Genomic DNA, 18,165 nt, shown 5'->3' on the forward strand with positions numbered 1-18,165 from the left:
GAATTCACAACTGAGGAATGCCGAATGGCTGAAACACCTAAAGAAATGTTCACATCTTTTAGTCATCAGGGAAATGCAAATCAAAACAACCCTGAGATTTCACCTCACACCAGTGAGAATGGCTGGATCAAAAACTCAGGTGATAGCAAATGCTGGTGAGGATGCGGAGAAAGAGGAACACTCCTCCATTGTTGGTGGGGTTGCAGACTGGTACAACCATTCTGGAAATCAGTCTGGAGGTTCCTCAGAAAATTGGACATTGAACTGCCTGAGGATCCAGCTATACCTCTCTTGGGCATATACCCAAAAGATGCCCCAACATATAAAAAAGACACGTGCTCCACTATGTTCATCGCTGCCTTATTTATAATAGCCAGAAGCTGAAAGAACCCAGATGCCCTTCAACAGAGGAATGGATACAGAAAATGTGGTACATCTACACAATGGAATATTACTCAGCTATCAAAAAACAACGACTTTTATGAAATTGTAGGCAAATGGTTGAACTGGAAAATATCATCCTGAGTGAGCTAACCCAATCACAGAAAGACATACATGGTATGCACTCATTGATAAGTGGCTATTAGCCCAAATGCTTGAATTACCCTAGATGCCTAGAACAAAATGAAACTCAAGACAGATGATCAAAATGTGAATGCTTCACTCCTTCTTTAAAAGGGGAACAAGAATACCCTTGGCAGGGAAGAGAGAGGCAAAGATTAAAACAGAGACTGAAGGAACACCCATTCAGAGCCTGCCCCACATGTGGCCCATACATATACAGCCACCCAATTAGACAAGATAGATGAAGCAAAGAAGTGCAGACGGACAAGAGCCGGATGTAAATCGATCCTGAGAGACACAGCCAGAATACAGCAAATACAGAGGCGAATGCCAGCAGTAAACCACTGAACTGAGAATAGAACCCCCGTTGAAGGAATCAGAGAAAGAACTGGAAGAGCTTGAAGGGGCTTGAGACCCCATAGGTACAACAATGCCAAGCAACCAGAGCTTCCAGGGACTAAGCCACTACCTAAAGACTATACATGGACTGACCCTGGACTCTGACCTCATAGGTAGCAATGAATATCCTAGTAAGAGCACCAGTGGAAGGGGAAGCCCTGGGTCCTGCTAAGACTGAACCCCCAGTGAACTAGACTGTCGGGGAGGGCGGCAATGGTGGGAGGGTGGGGAGAGGAACACCCATAAGGAAGGGGGGGAGGGAAGGGGATGTTAGCCCGGAAACCGGGAAAGGGAATAACACTCGAAATGTATATAAGAAATATTCAAGTTAATAAAAAAAGAAAAAAAAGAAAAAAAGAATAATTGGCAGGAACATCTGACAGGCAGACTATGCAAAACTGAGAGAGCCCCACCACAGACTTTGGATGTTATCTGACAACGCTCTCAGGCCTTGGTGAAGAACAGAGTTCTGTCGATACATTCCAAAGGTTCTTATCCTGTGGCAGGATGTTAGATCTGACATAGAGCTGGGCAATGAATGGCTATTTAGTAGACTAAGGATCACCCAAGGGAAATCGTGCTGTGGAACCTCAACCTTCCAACCTCATCACGTCATTGAGATTTTAATCAGTCAGTCAATCTATAGAATCATCTTCCTTCCAGTAATTCCTATCCACAGCACAGAAGTGCAGGGTCTCTGCCACCACAATGGCCAGCAGAGGAAAGAGCTGTGGGAGGCAAGAAGGCAGTCCAGAAGCCTGAGTAAGTAGGCAATGCCGGTTAACATTTCAGTCGTCTGAGCCCCAGGTAGTTTATTTTAGGCACATTTAAGCACAGCAGAATTTGTTAAAACCTTTCCTAATGATAATTAACTCCCCATATATACAATAAAGCACAAAATAAGCTAAATAAAGGCACGTGACTACATTGAAACTCTTTATAAAGTGCATGTGACACCTTCCATAAAGACTGGTTCTACAGATGGATTGGAAAAACACAAGCTTTCAGCGAGGGTCTGGGGGGAGGATTCCATGCGGTCTATGACCGTACAGATAGTACAAAGATCACCAGGCTATTAACTGTGTCTGCTGTCTGCCTTCTGGGTGAATAACAGGTTTTATGACCCTCCATTTGAAGGAATGACCTTGTGTGTTTAGCATTCTAAGTTTCCCTTTTGCATATCTGTGAGCACAATGACTTCTGTGCTTCCATCCACCCTCCCTTTTACCTTTTTAGAGAGAAAACTGAGGCTGTAACAGAGATCAAGTCTGAATGCATTACCTGCATGGCTAGCATAACAGAATTATAAGATAACCAACAGAGGACCAAGGACCAAGGGAAGGGGAAAGTCATCCTAAACATGGTGCCCACTCAAAGATTTCTTAGAGTATGCATTAGAGAAATCCTTTATTACCACAGAACAACAGAAGTCACAGTTTTATGACTTGTACTTTCTGTAGAGTCTGTAAAGGCTCCCATGGTGAGGCCCCACTTCAGCTGCTGCCTCATCTGAGGAAGCCATATTGAGTCCTGTAGATTGTCAGTAAGTGCTTGCACTGCCAGGAAGGTCACGGAGTTTACTGTACAGAGAGAAGGTGTGGAGGTAAGAGGTATCTGATTGCCATTGATTCAGTAACAAGTTTTCACGGATGTCTTACCATTCAGCTCTGGAGGGTCAGGGGAGAATCTCTTCCTTTATGAACCTTTTGCCACAACGATGCTACCCAAATCTCTTGGCTTCTGGCCTTTCCCTTTATCATTAAAGTCAACATCCCGGCATCTTCCCATTCTCTGACCATACTCCATGCCCAACCCCAACTCATCTCCTTGTCTATGAGCTTCCTGTATCTTTAGTCTCTAATGAATATTTAACCACTCACTAATCCAGGATGATTCTCCCTTAAGGTCATTCACTTAATAGAATCTTAAAGTCCCTTCTGCCATGGAGGGTCACACATTCACGAGTTCCAGGAGTTGAGATACAGGTATCTTGTGGATTGTTGTTCTTCCTGACAATGATTAAAAAGAATAATTGTCCATCGGAGCACTTTAGATTCCAGACAATTTTTAATTCTGAAACATAGTAAGATACCTTGAGATATACCACCTCACAATTCAATGACTTAAAACAATTAGTCTAGGGTTATACCCTATGACTTCATTCTCCTGGAATAAGGGGCCAGTCTCAGACTGGCATCATCTCTGCAGTTCTTCACGCTGGTTTCTTGGCTTGGGGTCAGCTGTCTGTAGATTCATCTATGGTGACTTTAGCTGAGCAACTGGCTCTCTCCCAAGTGTTCACAGGTACGCATCTCCCAAGTGTTCACAGGTACGCATCTCCCAAGTGTTCACAGGTACGCATCTCCCATGTGTTCACAGGTACGCATCTCTTATCCATTAATCAGGTTAGCAAGAGAATATTCTCAACCAGCAGGAAAGCCACAGACCTGAGAGACACATGGATTTTCTCCAGACCTTTGCTTGCTCCATGTCTTCTAACATCCTGTTTGCCACAGTTAGAATAAGAACCAAGTGGACCTCAGATTAGAGGAACTGCAAAGACGTAGATCGAAGACCAAAGGGAAGCTGTGAAGAAAGGGCTACCCTCGGCTTGCGGTCTGCCAAGTGCCTATTCCTAGCTTTCCTAGTTATCAAAGCGTTTGACATAGAGGGCTCCACACATTAATTTACCCCCTTAAAAACTAGAATGATTTTGATTAACTTAGCTCTTTTGCACATACAGCAAAATCCTTCACTGTCAATGACAAACAGTATCAAACACTTGATGAAGTGTTTTTTGTTGTTATTGTTGTTACAGAAAGACAGGTTTTATCCAAATTACAAACACTGGGCTCATGAACTAAACTCCAAAGACTGAAGCTTCCAAATAGAGAAATTTCCTTGAGTCTGACACACCTCTAGAACACAAAACAGGCAGTCTACAGGCTGTTTAGTTTAAACCCGTATCTATCAGCTCAGTTGAAATAGCAAGTTAGTTACTTTAACAATATTTAGGAGAGCTTCCTGGAATGCTTTTCCCCACAACACTGCAGGCTGATAGATATACTCCTCAGAGGACTTCACAGCCTGAACCTTCTGTTTCTTCCATTTTGAAAGGAGAAATAGGGGCTGGGGATTTAGCTCAGTGGTAGAGCGCTTACCTAGGAAGCGCAAGGCCCTGGGTTCGGTCCCCAGCTCCAAAAAAAAAAGAACCAAAAAGAAAAAAAGAAAGGAGAAATAATTCACTAAAAAGCAAGGAAACTGTGATGTTTAAGGCTCCTTTTTTTTTTTTTTTTCCTGTAAAGCCCTAAGAAGAGAGTTTACTGCCTGATACAGTGCAGGAAGTGCTGTCCAGTGGTCAGCTCTGACTCAAGGTACTTTAGACATAACAGTTCACACTGACCTTTAATTTGATGGGTCGGACATAAAGCTTTGTGGGATTTCCTAAGATTAACAAACCTCATACAGAACATAACAGGATATGTAATCAATATGACCCTGCTCTGAGTCAAGTCATTTTTATGTGTCAATGACTGGCAGGCAAATTACAGCAACAACATGAAATAGCTGGCAGGCACGGAACAAAATGGCTACAGCTATGCTCTGGGGGCAGGGCAGGCCTCAACAGTCACACGTATAACGAGGCGGGACTAGCTCCAGGCCACGCAACTTTAAAACTAGTGTTTGTTCCCAAGCCCTGTACTCATTTGTCATCAGAATCTGCCCCGTGGTGGCCAGAAATTTGGAGCAAATGTGCTCATTTGGCTATTTCCATGATCTGTTCATTCCCAGGTCTTAAAAAAAAAATCATCCTAAATTGAAAAAATACAAGACCTGATATATACCGTAACAGTCCTGTCCCTAGAAGCATTGCAAGTGCGGCTGCTGTGTCACACGAGCGTCAGTAGGTGGCAGAGAGGAGAGGGGCTATGCCTGTGCTGAGTGTTCAGACACTGAACATCTGAATGACTGACTCGTAGCCTAACATTCCCTGAGAAGGGGGAGCCTAGAATGACCACCAATCCAGGGCGGGGGGCGGGGGGGGGTGGTGGCTGGACAGGGAGCTAGCCTGAGGCAACTCCTAGCACAGCTCTGTGTGGGTCTGAACAAGCTTCTAGGGTGGGGAGCAAGCACCGGACAAGATGAACTCCGCATGGGGCTACTACACCTGAGATCCCCACTAGAATGGTGCCACGCAGGCCTGGGTGTGGGGGCAGACCATGCCTGAGCTGACTCCTGCCCAGAGCCTTAATGCATAGGCAGGGCATAGCGCTCCTGAGACCACTCCTGACACTCAGAGATCACCGCCCTTCCCCCAGCACCACCATGAGGAACAAGTGAGTGGTGGAGAAATGGAAGAGAAACAGAGAGATGTGGGAACAATGAAGAGAGGCACGACTGGAGCCTTGAGGACAGTGAGGAACAGCCTGATGTGAGTATCAATGCCACCTGGAGCCATGGCGGGCGGGGGGCGGGGGGGTCCTGGCCTGTGCTGCCACCTGGGGACAACTGTGTCCATGGCCCTGCAGCAGCAGGGATCTGTTACCCAAGGCCTTGTGGGCATCCCTAGCCTGGGCTTCTGCCCAGGAACATGTTGACATCTGAGGGCTGTGCAGAGCTGGCCCCACCCCTCACCTAGGCATCATGGGAGAGCTAGCACTGGGATCCTAGGAACAGAAGAGCTGACCCTACCCCTAACCAGTTGTAATACCTGGAGAGTGGGCCCTGCCACGCATCTCCCTTGCAGTGGCATGGATGAGGGAAAAGGACCTTCCTCCACACCCAGTGTCCTTCGAAACCTACAGCAGGCAGGAGAGCTGTCATCAAAGTGAGAGAGCTATCCCAGCCCCTCACTGGCTGTAGCACTCAGGAAAGAGGGCCCTGCGCCTCAACTGGACAGCACGGTAGAGCTGACCCTGGTGACAGGGACACAGTGAGCCAGCCCTGAGATGTGAGCATGGGAGAGCTAGCCCCGCAACTTGTCTGTCGTTCGATGGCAGGAATGAGGAGAAATGCCTTTTTCTCCTCCCTCGGGAAACAGGTCCATGCCCTCACTGGCTGTGGCATTTGGAGAGCAGGTCTGCGGCAGCATAGAGCTAGCCCTGATAGAGCGAGGGCAGATGAGCCAGCCCAACACGCATGAGAGCTGGAGACTGGCTCCGCCCCTTGCTGGCTGCAGCCTGGTTGGATGGGCTAGCTGGGGCAGAGCAGGAGAGCTGGCCCTGGTGGTGTGGGTGCTGGAGAGCTGGCAAAGTGACCGACTCAGATACCTCTCAGGCCCAGATCAAGGGATTTGAATTGGCTCACCCCAACATCTACCCAATCCATGAACTGCTGCAGTGTGTGAAGGGGTTGGTCCTACAGATCCAAAACTACAGGATCTCCATGACACAGAGCAACAAATATCCCATAGAGTCCCAGTGAGGTTCCAGTTTTGAGAGAGTAGCCGAAGCCAAGAGACCTTGAACCAGACCAACTGCTCCTTGCCATGAGCAATTACAAGCAAAGAAGTGTGGACAAAGGGTACACTGTGGAACTCACTGTGGCACACTGCAGCTTCCACAACTAGATGTTTTCTCTGTTTTCAGAGAGGGTGGAAGGGTGGAGGCAGGTTAGAGGGCAGGAAGAGATGAGGAAGATTGGGATCCATGATGAGAAATCAACAAAGAAGCAACGAAGAGTTCAAGGAAAAACAATAATTTCCATAAACTTTTAAAATACAAATTAAGTTTTTCAAATATCTTAGAAAATACCTATTTAAAAGTGAAGTATTACTTGGTTTTTGTTTGTTTGTTTGTTTAATTACTATCTTGATTATAAAATTAGTTCTGGAATTTACTAATCTTTGATTCGGAAAGAGATCTATGTCACTCAAGGGCAAGACAACTGGACTCTACGTGCCCACCAGGGGACATGTGCCAAGGCTCACTCTTCTCCTGACGCTCTTTCCTTCTTCTACTGACATAGTCATGGACAATCAGGTCCCAGAAACGGACCAGTAACAACATGTTCCCTAAGAACAAGCTTAGGTCATGTGGAAGCAGCCAATTGCTTGTACGGGTTGATGTTTACCGAAGGTTAGCAGGACTGAAATTTGCCACCAATGTTTTCTTTTCCTCGTGGGAAAATGTCACCACTTGAAGTGATGTGTGTAATACTGAGCTCACGGAGATCCTGTTAGAGACTCTTCACACCATCACGTTACTCTGACGGCTTCTTTTAAGAGTGGGGAAGAAAGGTCTATGAGGACCAAGAGTTGTGTTTCAGTGCCCATCTGTGGCTGTGAGATGGTTTTTTAATCCAAAGTAAATGGGATACCTGCAGACTGCAGAGCCGGAAACAGATGCTGGCCCCCTTCCAACACCTGCCTGGCGAGGACAGAACTCAGGTGGTGACTCAGCACACTCTGCTCCCTCAGTCTCTCTCCCCTTTGTTCTTGATTTCTGGTGAATTTCAGAGTTGCCTTAGAGTGACCCTAAGGAAACAAAACAAGCCCTGAAACTAGTGAGACTTCAAAGAAAGGCAACTGAGATGACTCAAACTGATGTGTACCAAGAGAAAGCACTGAAGAAAGTTACTGAGAGAAATTTTCTCATAACATAGTAAGTTTTTATAGCGGGGATAATTGACGCATTCTCCCACATGTTTATGAAAATCAGTAGGAGGAAATTAGGTTTAAATCAAAATATACACATATATGTTGATCTTCCAGTATGTAAGATGAATTAAACTGGTATCTCTTTCTCAAAGAGGAAATAATATATAGAAAATACAACCTTCAATTTATAGTAAGGTCGGTGTTCTCTCTCTCTCTCTCTCTCTCTCTCTCTCTCCTTACCATTAAAGGGTGTGTATGTAGACTGAGCCGTCTCTCCCTAACTGGTCTGTTATCACGTGACAGCTATAGATCATGCATGGACAAGCACACCTTTCTTTCTTGTGATTCCAAAAAGTTATGTAGTAAACAAAATTAAGCAGACTTCCTTAACGTGGAAGTTCTCAGTTCTTCAAAATTCAAATACAAACAAGTTTGAGAACCTTCCCTGATAGCGAGATGTTTTCTAGATTTCTCTACAAACATCTGTGGTGAGTTCCACATCCACCGGGGAACCACAGCTTCCGGAGTTCAGTGAAAGCTCCAGAGAAAACTGTGAACTTCGCTTTGATTCAGAGCCCAGGGTAACCTCTGATTGTGTTTTTGAGTGGATCGTTGAAATTAGCTTATTAACTGGTGGGTTTCTACATGCTTTTTCATAAATGCTTATTCCTGCTCTCCCTTCATCCCACGCTCCATCCTGTTTAGTAATTCAACCCCTCTTATATTCATTTCCACTAACAGTCTGCCCCTCTTACTCTGATTTATGAGGTAGTGGGTTTCTTTATGGCTTTTCATATATCTTTTGAGTTAGCCCTCCGTTCCATACATAATTCCCCCATAGTCCTGTACCCTTTCCTGCCTATGTCTTTCTGCCCCCAGTACTCCATCTCTATTACTTTCATTTTACGTATAACTTACCATAATCCCTCCCTTAATATGTCTACCTCAAAGGTCTCTTTCTAATTTTCTGGCTTCCAGTTGTGCTCTAAGTTAAAGACACACACACATGCACACATATGTATACACACACACACACGCACACACATGTACATACACACATATGCACACACACACATGCACACACACATGCACATACACATGCACACACACATGCACACACATGTACACACACACTCACACACACACACACACACACACACACGCATGCACACACAATGAAGTTAGCATCTATACATAAACAGTAACCTACTATTTATTCGCCTTTCTGGGCATGCGTTGCCTCATTCAGTATAATGTTTCCCAATTTCATGTATTTACCTGCAAATCTTATGCTGTCATTTTTTCTTTACAGTGGAGTAATATTCATTTCACTGTGCATATGTGCCATACCCTCTACTCATCTGCTCATGGGTATCTAAACTGGTAACACTTGCTGGCTATTGTGAATCGAGCCTCAGTGAACACAGATGTGTACGTATCTCTGTAGTTAGATAGAAATTCTGCTGGGCACATGCCCTGAGGTGGTGCAGCAGGTCATAGGGCGGTCCTATTACTAGTTTGGTTGTGTCTTGCTTTAAGAAACACGCCGACTAATTTCCACAGCAGCCAGCCTAGCTTACATGCCTTCTAACCTTGTAGAACCGCTCCCCTCTCACCATGTCTAGGCCAGCATTTGCTGTTTGTATCCATGACAGCCATTCTGATTGGGATGAGATGAATCTTAAAATAGTTTTAATTTGCATTTCCCTGAGGTATTGAACACCTTTTAAAGTGTTTCCCAGCCATTTGCATTTCTTCTTTTGAGAATTTTCCATTCGATTCTATAGCCTATTTTAAAATGGTTTTATTTCTTTTGTTCTCTTTCCGTGTCTTAGTGTTTCGTATGGTCTAGATACTAATCCTCGGTCAGATGAATAGCTGGCAAAGATTTTTCTCCTATTCTGTGGGCTGCCTAGTCACTCACCTCACTGTTTCCTTCGCTGTATAGATCTTTTTGGTTTCATGAAGTAACTTGTTGTCTGACTAATCTGTGCTACTGAAGTCTTATTCAGAATGTCTTCATCTGTGTCTGCAGGATAAGCCATACGGCTTATTTTCCACCTAAGGGTTTCAGAGCAACAGGCCTTACCGTCGAGGTTCTTAATCCATTTGCAGTGGAGTTTAATGCAGGGGAGAGATAAAGATGTCATTTAATTCTTCTGTTCCCAGCAGCATTTGTTAATGATAGTGTCTTCTCTCCACCGTGCATTTTTTGGCACCTAAATCAAGTAGCTGCAGCCATGCTAACCTTTATAGCTTTGCATAAGTCCTTTGTTTTCTATGTCTGTGAAGGATGGCGTTAGAATTTTTATTGGGATTGCATTGAGTCTGTAGGGTGCTAGTGGCAGGAGGGTCATTTTTACAACTTAATTCTTCCAAATACGGAGCATGGGTGGCCTTCCCATCTTTCAGTGAAGAAGTCCTCAATATCCTTCTTCAGTGTCCTGAAATTCTCTTTACGGAGGTTTCTCATCTCCCTGATGAAGCTTCTATGGTTTCTCTTTTCCCTCTGTTTGCTGCTGGCGTATAAAAGGACTTTATATGCTGTTTTTTATGCTAACACTTCATTGACAAGGCTCATCGGTTCTCAGAGTTTTGTTTGCCCCATCGGTGGAGTCTTCAGAATCTCTCACGTGTAGGCTCACATCACCTATAAGAAGAGAGAGTTTTACTTTTTTCCTCTTTGTATCACTTTTATTTCCTTCTCTTGACATTTTGCTCCAGCTAAGAATTTAAGCGTTATCTTAAATAGAAGTAGAGAGAGTGGATGCCTTTATCTTGATTTTAGTGGGAGTGCTTTAAGGTTTTTTTCTGTTTACAATGGCGTCGGTTACATGTCTGCCTTTTTGATATTGAGGTATGTTCCTTCCATCCCTCATCTACCCAGTATCATGAAAAGTCAAAGAAACATGTGTGTCTGTTGATATGATTGTGTAATTTCTTTCAGTCCATCAATGCAATGAATTACACTTATTGACTTACATATAATTAAACATTGTTGTATCAATGGAATAAAATCAACTTGGTTATGTTGAATGATAGTTTTGATGTAATATTGAATTGTGTTTGTAAGTGTTTTATTGAGAATTTTTCATCTATATTCATCAGGGAGATTGGTCTGTAATTTTCCATTTTAGCAAAGCCTTATCTAGTTCTGTATCAGGGTAATAACAGGTTTGTTAAAGAGAGTTAAAAACTTGCTTTCCTTTTCTACCTCATGAATTAATTTGAGTAGTGTTTGCAATAATTCTTCTCTGAAGGTTTGATAGAATTATGCAATGAATCCATTTAGCTCTGGTTTTTTTTGTTTTGCTTTAGTTGGGAAAATTTTTTCTATTACTGTTTCAATCTCGTTGCTTGTCACTTTTGTTTATTTCGTCTTGATTTAACTTTGTTGTGTCACAAGCATAAATTTGCCCATGTCTTACATTTATAATTTAGTAAACTACAGGTTTTTAAGTTATGTCCTCATGATTTTTTTTTTAATTTTGTTGGTGTCTAGTTAACATCTCCCATTTCTAACTTCACCTTCATAGCTTGGGATTAAATGTGTCTACTAAGGGTGTGGCTGTGTTTGAGCCACATCGCACAGACCTAGAAGGTCTTTGGGTGAGATTCCTTACCAGAGCAGCCATGTTGCTAAATTTAAAGTCCTCTATAGTAACCCATACATCATTCAATAGTGTTATTCCCCATGAATTTATGAATTTTCTATATTTTCTATTGCTGATGATATCTTTGTTTATTTCATTGTGGTCAATTGGAATACAAGATATGTTTTTCTATATCTGTTGAGACTTTCTTTGTGTCCTGATATGATAAATTTTGGATAAATTCCATAGCCTGTTGAGAAGAGTATTTAGCGTTAGGGTGGAATGTTCTGTAGAGATCCATTTGATTTATGATGTCTGTTTGTTTATTTTTCTGAATAACCAGTCCATTGGTGAGAGTGGGACACTGAAGCTTCCCACTATAAGTTACTCCCACTATGTTGGAAGTAATCTGTGGCTTTATACCCAGGAATGTTTGTTTTATGGAACTAGCATGCCTGTAACTGGTGATATATGTTTTGAATTGGAAACATGTAAGCACTCCATTGTCCACTTTGTGTAAAGTTACCTGCTGATTCCCAATCGTGGTATTGCAGGACCTTCATGATATGGAACCCGTTAATTCTAAGCTTTACATTTTAATGGGGCTTTTTTTAATATTTTCTGTAGCCAACTTTCTACTTCTCACAGTCTAACTGTCTCCAGTGGAAGCCCTCATCCCTGGGGTTCCCTGTGCCAGGGTACTTCCTCCTCCAATCTTCTCAGGATGAAACATTGCGTGCAGCTTCTGCCTCAGATTGGATTTTGTACTCCACATGCGGTCTTACGCCCAATGGCAGCACTGAATCACTCACGCTCGTTTCACAGGATAAGGAAACCAGTAAGCGACTTTACACAAAGGCCTTGTTGAGGGGGGCTGCTTTTCTTCACATTTTCTATCCTGGCATAGACAGTGCAGCTGAGACGGAAGCTCCTGCCCCATTCTTCTCCCCAGATGACTTGTCTGTGCTTAGTTTGCAATGCCAGGTCATATTTTTACACAAGTTCTCACATTTGCATATGCACGGTAACATGCATTGCCATTGTTTTAAATGTATTTGAGCAGTATTCTGTAATTCAGCTCTCAACTGAGTAATGTTTTTCCAGATTTATTGATGTTCACACACATAAACCTAGTTCGTTCAGTTTTTCAGTTGACTGATGTTTTTTGTTTGTTTCATGTTTTATTTTTATACTTTTTTTGGAGACAGGTTGTATTAGTCAAGGTTCTTTAGAGGAACAGAATTTATAAAATAAATATCTATAAATTAATTATATTATATATAATATTTATATTTTATACATGGTTTTATATATGGGTTTTGTTTTAATGGCTTACAGGCTGCAGTCCAATAGTTCATCAATAACTTTCTATCAGCAGAAGGTTCAAGAATCTAGTAGTTACTCAGTCCACAAGGCTGAACGTCTCGACTGATTTTCAGCCCAAAGAAGTAGGCTCTAAAGCCTAAAGAGACATTAACCTTTCTTCTTCCGTGTTCTCTATATAGGCTTCCAGAAGAAGTAGTCCATATTAAAAGTACATATTCCCACCTCAGAAATCTGGATTAGTAGTGGGTCTTCTCACTTCATGTGATTCAATTAAGAACAAAATCCACCACGTGTGTCCTGTCATCTGGTTTTAGTTAATTCCAGATGGGGCCCAGCTGACAACTAAGAATGACTAACCATCACACATCCATCCCTTATCAACTTGACACGCAGTATTATCTCCTTATGTCATGCTTAAATCCTAAATAAAACAGTAACCAGGTCATAATTATGCCTAACATGATGTAACTATCCCACGTACAACCACAAACATTTTACATGTTTAATCAGGCCATAATTATGCCAAACATGATATAACTATCCTTCCCTCGAACAATCGAAAACACTGTAAATTTAGACTGGGTGGCAATGTCCCTTGAGGGACACTCGTTTAGTATCTCTAACTTCAATGTGATAACTATTGATAGTCTCATAATTGATGTTACATTTATGATAAAGAAATTGAGAAAGGAAAATGCAATTATCTATACAGACACATTTTTAACAAAGTAGGACAGAAACACTCATGTCAGTTATAATCCCTGTTTCTGCGATTGGTCACATGGCCTTAGCTGGTATTTGTAACTACCTCCCTCTAGTACCCATTCTGTGTTTTCTCCACCTCAGCAAGCGCCCCATTGGGTCTCTTTTCCTAAAGGAGTGACCCATGCTCTCATTCGGTTCATTTGTCAATCTACTTGGATAAGGTTGTTTAGTTTCCTGTTGACTTTAGTCACAGGACATAGTGGCACCAAGAGATGCCCTAAAGCAGTAGTTCTCAACCCGTGGGTCAAAACCCCTTTGGAGGGTCAAATGACCATTTTACAGGGGTCCCCTAAGACCATCAGAAAATACAGATATTTGCATTACAATTTATAACAACAGTAGTAAAATTACAGTTGTGGAGCAGCAATGAAATAATTTTATGGTTGTGGGTCAGCACAGCAGGAGAACTATATTAAAGGGTCACAGCTGACACCCAGCTCATGACGTTCAGGTCACGTGTTAACTTGCTGGTCCATTGCCAAATGTTCAGTTTCCACTAAAGCCCAATAGCAGGTCAAGAGCTATCTCTCAAAGGGAGAATAGTTGTCTGCAGATTATGGTAAAATCTTGCTCCAAAATTACAAGGGTTTCTTTTGTGAGTCACCTACAGGGGCCTACCAAAGGCTTCAAATAGCGTCTCTATCTTCCAGCGATGACTCAAATACCATCAGGTCTGCTGGATCATATGTTCTAAGCTGTAGAGCATGGCAGCCTGGACCTGCTGAAGAGCTTTTCTCCCATTCTGAGCTCTACTCAAAGCTAGCAGTTTTCCAAGTAACTTGGTATTGGGTCAGAAATAACACAGCCAAGTAAGGAATATTCTGTCTTCAGAATCCAAACAGGCCCAGGAAACATTGTGCTTCTTTCTTGGTGATGGGAGTGAGCAGATGTAATAACTCATTCTTCGCCCTTAGAAGAAGGATCTCAGCACGCCCACACCACTAGACCCCTAGGAATTTTGCTGAGATAGAAGGCCCTTGAATTTTTGTTTGATTTGTTTCCCATCCTCTAATGTACATACATGCTACCAAGTCCAAAGTTCTTGCTACCTTCTGCTCACTTGGTCCAATCAGCATAATGTCATGAATACTGTGAACCAATATGATGTTTTGTGGAAGAGGTAGATGATCAAGATACTGTTATTATATAGGGCTAGAGAGTTAATATACTCTTGAGGTAAAATTCTACAGGTGCACTGCTAGCCTTGTCTACAGATTGTTTCTTGTGGTCCTTATGGACAGGTACCAAGAAAAAGGCATATGACTAGGCAACCAATAGCTGCATATCATGTACCCGGAGATGTGTTAATCTGCTCAGGTAAAGACACCACACCTTGTACAGTAGCTGCCGTGTTCAGAATATATTACCATAGATCACATGTGCTTTCTTATTATTATGTGTTGATTATTTTTTCTATTACATTTTCAAATTGGCTATAGTAAATGATGCTGATTTAGTAGTTCTTGTTCATTCTAATAACTTCATGTAGCTCGTCTTAGAGGTTTTGACATAGACAATTAGATTGGTTTTTTTATAGTTACAATGCATTCTTTTTAAAAAAAGAATTCTTTATTTTATGTATATGAGTACACTGTAATTGTCTTCAGAAACACCAGGAGAGGGCATCAGATCTCATCACAGATGGTTGTGAGCCACCATGTGGTTGCTGGGATTTGAACTCAGGACCTCTGGAAGAGCAGTCAGTGCTCTCAACCACTCAGTTATCTCTCCCATTAGATTGTTTATAATGAGGGCAATTTTGACTTTCTTTGAAGCACTCAGACTCTGCAATAGTTTCTGGTCTTTCCCTCCCATTCACTGGCTGGCATATTTAATGTATTTTACCCAGTGTATTACATATGTATATTATATCTTATAATTTTATAATTACCATTTATTATAATGTGATTCGTTACACTGTTAATATATGTACAGAATGTTTTCTAAACCCATACCAAGTGCTGCTGATGTGGAACGTAGGAGTAGAGTACCTTTATCAGAAAACTTATGCAGCTCTCTTCTGTTCCTATTTTCTTGGAACATTTGTGGACTCAATAATGTGTACCTTGAACAAATAAATTAAAATGCCTCCTCTGCTTTTTCCTCCCATTAATAATTGTGGTTATGTTCTATAATACCAATCATTGAGTATTTTTTCTTGTGCTGACATTAACTGTTAAAGGATACTGAGCATTTCACTTCAAGCATTCCATCTCCATCTGGTGTATCTAGGTATCTACTCCTGAGAGATAGGAAGAGTACATTGTGACAGTGTTATTACAAAACGCCATGACCTTACAGACTCCTGAATCATCTCAGGACCCAGAATGCCAGGACATATGCTGAACAGTGTTTCTAAATCTGTGCTATTTAAAAGTCTTTGCTTATACCACGGCTATTTCCCAATCTAAGGACTGGGGGAAGTTAACTGTAAATGGTTGCAAAATGTTCCATTAATGATGGATGTATCGTGCCTTATCTGACCGGCCTCCCGACGCTGCACACATGTCCAATCCAGCTTCTTGCCTAGAGTGACCATCCAACTGCTCTCAACACCTCTCTCGGATAAGCCAAGGAGAGCAGTCATAAGACCATTAACCCATTCCTTCGCAACTAGAATAGGGCTTTGAGGTAGATACTAGGAAGGAAATGAGTTCAACGCAGATGCTCCCAGTTGAGCGATAAAAATAGTTTACTGAGACAATCCTGTCAGAGTAACTCCAGCTCCAATTTCCCAGTAAACTATATCAAAATACGGAAAGTTATGAGTAAGCATGATTAATTTTATCTAATAACAATGTGTTCAAAATAATTCTAGAGAGGGTAACTGTTTGCGTGTGTTCAAGTTTATACATGAATTCAGTAAACATATTGGAAAAGAAAATGTCGACTAATTCATAACCACTATTACTAACATTTATTGAAAACGTGCTGTGTGCCCAATGCCCTCTGGGGTTTGAATATGCTCGGCCCAGGGAATGGAGTGATTAGTAGGTGTGGCCTTGTTGGAGGAAATACGTCACTTTGAGCATGAGTTTCGAGACCCTTCTCCTAACTCCCTGGAAGCCAGTCTTCTCCTGTTTGCCTTCAGAACAAGATGTAGAACTCTCGTCTCCTCCTGCCTGCCTGGATGCTGCCATGCTTCCTGCCATGATGATAATGGACTGACCTCAGAACCTGTAAGCCAGCCCCAATTAAATGTTGTCCTTATAAGAGTTGATTCAGTCATGGTGACTCTTCTCAGTAACGGAAACTCTAACTACCATACCATCTCACTAATGAGAAAACCAACCGATGGACACAGTGAGTAATTCTGTACATATCCAATATTTTGTGTGTGAATATTCCTCCTTTCTTAAGCAGGCTGAGCACAGACCTAGCCTCTACCTGCTTAGCATATCAGAGCTCTCAGCCCTTCTGAGTCGGAATGGACATTGCAAACTCTGGAAACAGGATTGACAGATGACAAAAACAAACAAACAAACAAACAAACAAAAACCCAAGAAGAGAAGTTGGCTACCTTTCTAAAAGTATGTGGTTGGTGATGGTGAGACCAAGTTCAAACAATAGCAAGGGCGTAGGTGCTCATAGTCCTTTCATAACTGCCTTTGCTAGGAATCAGCAAAAAGGATTCCCTCCCCTTAAATATGAGGGCTGCTTCCTCTGACTTAGACTCCAGACTTGGTGTGTAGTATCAGGCCTGCTAGGACTCCTTGACTCTGTGGGAGAAAGCAACCCATTCTAGGTACTCATTCTCTGGGTCTTCTATCTCATGTTTTATTTCTCTCTGGCCCTCATAAGTTATTGAGTACCCTCCCATTTTCCAACGGGGTGGGGGGAGCATCTCATTTCCAACCACGCTACGTGGACAGCCTGATTTTTGGCTGACTTGGGTCTCCATGTGATTCTTCCCTGGCTTCACTAAACATACTTGCTATGCTCCTCTCTTTTTAGCAAGGCTTCTGTACCCCTGTGGTGCAACGACACTCAAAGCTTGTTTCCAAAAAGAACTAGACTAGACCCTGCAACTGTGTGTGTCCCGAGCATGGAACTGCAGCTTCAGCTGGTCGGCCTCACCCGAGACTGCCCCCCCCCCTCCACGAAGTCGATAATGTGAGCATTTCACTTGTCTGGCAAATGTGTTCAGTCTTCTGTCCAACTTTTTGAACGATGGAATTTTAGAAATATCTTCTTAAGCGTTTGCATTCTTGGTTTGATCTCCCTTGCTGGCAAACCCTAGGTTTTCTCATCACCTGGGTTGATTCTTACAGGTGTTAGGGTTTAAAAAACAAAAAGTAATGAGACTTGCAGGACCAGCCAATGACCTCTGGGTTTAAGTCGGGTCTCACTCAGGTTGCTCTTGGGTTCTGTCAGCCCAGATTAATCTTGACACGGTTTTCTTTTCTTTCGTACCCTATTTCCTCCAAGTAGTACATAGAAACTACAGAAATAAAACAGAAAGTTTCCAAATGTAATGAGATCGATCACTTTAAGAATTAAAAGGACATAAACGGTTTGTGTGTATGTGTGAAGGGGCACGTGGGGGGTGTGTTGCTTCTTTCTGACCCTTATCTCTGGAATCGTGAGCCCCAGTAAGGGAAGACTCTGAGAGCTGGAAGAAAGCGCTGAGCAAGCAGGCTTGGTCCCTTGCAGCCTTACCCTGTGAAACTTCCCCACCTTCCAGAAGAGGGAGTACGGGGTCGGGGGACCGTAAGACACAAGAGAGGGTTTGGGAGCAGTGGCTGGAGGCGAGGTATTTCTGGGTTGATGGATGTTTGGATGTAATAGAAAGCGAGAGATAGAGCACCTGACAGGAGGCTGGGGCTGGGGTTGTGGGTATCCGCTCGGAAACCAAAAGGTAAGGGGGCGGGGACACAGGTGTAGGTGGCTACAACTCCTGGGTGGGAGGAGCGAGCTGGC

At 42.7% G+C, this 18,165-nt stretch overlaps 1 non-coding gene across 1 annotated transcript; it reads left to right on the forward strand.

Moving 5' to 3' along the window:
- The first annotated feature begins 4,817 nt into the window (after positions 1–4,817).
- LOC116906448 lies at positions 4,818–4,952 on the forward strand. The gene has a single exon (XR_004388707.1). It is a non-coding gene; the product is annotated as a small nucleolar RNA SNORA17 (small nucleolar RNA).
- The last annotated feature ends 13,213 nt before the right edge of the window (positions 4,953–18,165 follow it).

The sequence above is a fragment of the Rattus rattus genome, chromosome 7 (genome assembly GCF_011064425.1).
Source record: "Rattus rattus isolate New Zealand chromosome 7, Rrattus_CSIRO_v1, whole genome shotgun sequence".
In the NCBI taxonomy this organism is placed as follows: Eukaryota; Metazoa; Chordata; class Mammalia; order Rodentia; family Muridae; genus Rattus; species Rattus rattus.